Genomic DNA, 2,710 nt, shown 5'->3' on the forward strand with positions numbered 1-2,710 from the left:
CTATTCCCCTGGAGTATTCACCTTCATCGGAGTGTCGTCTACCGTCTTGAATCAAATCGTGTCGTCCGTTTGGTTCTAGATCCCGCAATTCCAAGCGTTGGACATCCTCGCTAGATCCTTGGGCAAACGTGCTACGTGTCTCGAAACGTGTTGATCGAGGAACGTATCAACCAACCTCTTCTAACCGAATCCAAGGTAACACCTCTAACCGCCATTCCTATTCTACCCCTAACAAGGTTTCCGATGCATCCAGGTCCACTTCAAAGGCACTGCATGAGACTCCTAAGACTAGGAGTAGGGACATCAAGTGCTTCAAGTGCCAAGGGTTTGGACATATTCAATCTCAGTGCCCAAACCAACGGGTCATGCTCATCACTCACAATGGCGAAATCGTGTCTGATGATGACGAATGTGAGGAGATGCCCGAACTGGTCGAAGACGACTGCCTAGAAGAGGAGTCAGCTGGGGAGGCTTGCTCGCCTACACGAGGAGAAGTAGGTTGCTTGGTGGCACGGCGAGTGCTAACCGCCCGCGTTAAGGAGGACGAGCAGCTACAACGCGAAAACCTTTTCTACACCCGCTGTAAGATAGGCGACAAGGTGTGTAGTCTCATCATCGACGGTGGGAGTTGCACGAACGTGGCCAGTTTGCTCATGGTTGAGAGTCTAGGACTCCCCACTACCAGGCATCCAAATCCTTACCGCCTCCAATGGCTAAGTGAGGATGGTGAGGTACGAGTCTTCAAACAGGTACGCATTCCCTTTTCAATTGGTACTTACACTGATGAAATCGTGTGCAACGTAGTACCAATGCATGCTACGCATATCATTTTGGGAAGGCCCTGGCAATTTGACAAACACGTCACATTCGATGGAAGAGCAAATAAGTACACCCTTTTGCACGATGGCAAACGTAAGGTCCTTACACCTCTCACACCTGCACAAGTTTATGAGGACCAACTACTATTGCAAAGGGAGTGTGAACAAGACCGTCAAAGGAGGAAACTAAAGGCAGTCGACCCTGGTAAAGGCTCCACGTCTACGAGTGAGCCATCAACCAAGGGTCAAGGGAGCACACCTAGGGGTATACATGACAAATCACCTACCGCACCTACCACTAGGAAGCACAACATGATTATTAAGGCTAAAGATGTTAGAAAAGTGGTGAACTCTAATCAGCCTATACTTCTCATGATTTGCAAGCATGTGCTCTTGGATGTTGCTGAGCTCGACAAGGCGTTGCCTGCGAGCATAGTTGCTCTTTTGCAAGAATTTGGGGATGTTTTCCCTGACGAGGTCCCTGATGGCTTACCACCCATTCGGGGAATTGAACACCAAATCGACCTCATTCCTGGAGCACCATTGCCCAACAAACCTGCCTACCGCATGGGCCCTGAGGAGACCAAGGAGCTTCAAAGGCAAGTTGATGGCCTCTTAGGTAAGGGTTGGGTAAAGGAAAGTCTAAGTCCTTGCGCTGTGCCTGTGATACTTGTTCCCAAAAAGGACGGTACTCGGCGCATGTGCACTGACTGTCGGGCTGTGAACGCTATCACTGTCAAATATCGTCATCCCATTCCTAGACTTGATGATATGCTTGATGAACTCGATGGTGCCATTATTTTCACCAAAATAGACTTAAGGAGCGGCTATCATCAAATTCGGATGAAAGAAGGCGACGAGTGGAAAACAGCCTTCAAAACCAAACATGGTCTCTATGAGTGGCTAGTCATGCCTTTTGGCTTAACTAATGCCCCTAGCACCTTCATGCGACTAATGAACCATGTGTTGAGACACTTTATTGGCAAGTTTGTCATTGTTTACTTTGATGACATCCTGATCTATAGTCGTAGTGAGCATGAGCACCTAGAGCATGTGAGAATAGTTCTTGAGACACTTCGACAGGCGCGTCTTTACGCCAACCTCAAGAAGTGCACCTTTTTGTACTAACGAGCTTGTGTTTTTAGGCTATGTGGTAAGTTCGCAGGGCATCAAGGTGGACAAATCCAAGATTGAGGCCATCGAGCAATGGCCAACTCCCACGTCCGTCCCTGACGTGCGCAGCTTTCTTGGATTGGCGGGCTTTTACCGGCGCTTTGTCAAAGATTTTAGCACCATTGCCGCCCCGTTGACCGCCGTGACAAAGAAGAATGACAAGTTCCACTGGGGAGAATCACAAGAACAAGCATTTCTCGCCCTCAAGGACACACTCACACATGCGCCTGTTTTAGCATTACCAAATTTTCACAAGACTTTTGAAATTGAATGTGATGCTTCTGGTGTAGGTATTGGAGCGGTCCTCATGCAAGACAAGAGGCCTTGTGGCTTCTTTAGTGAGAAACTGGGGGGAGCTGCATTAAACTACCCCACGTACGACAAGGAGTTGTACGCATTAGTGAGGGCTTTGGAGACTTGGCAACACTATCTTCGCCCTCGGGAGTTCGTGATACACACTGATCACGAGTCATTGAAGTACCTCAAGGGACAACCCAAGTTAAGCAAGCGACATGCCAAATGGGTAAGCTTCATTGACACCTTTTCGTATGTCATTAAGTATAAGACTGGCAAAACGAATGTAGTGGCTGATGCATTATCACGTAGACATTCGTTGCTTGCCCTTCTGGATGCCAAGTTACTAGGGTTCGCATTGGTTAAGGAACTCTACACAAATGATCATGACTTTGGTGATATCTATGTTGCTTGTGTTAAGAACC

The sequence above is a fragment of the Coffea arabica genome, chromosome 5e, assembly GCF_036785885.1.
Source record: "Coffea arabica cultivar ET-39 chromosome 5e, Coffea Arabica ET-39 HiFi, whole genome shotgun sequence".
NCBI classification, from domain to species: Eukaryota; Viridiplantae; Streptophyta; class Magnoliopsida; order Gentianales; family Rubiaceae; genus Coffea; species Coffea arabica.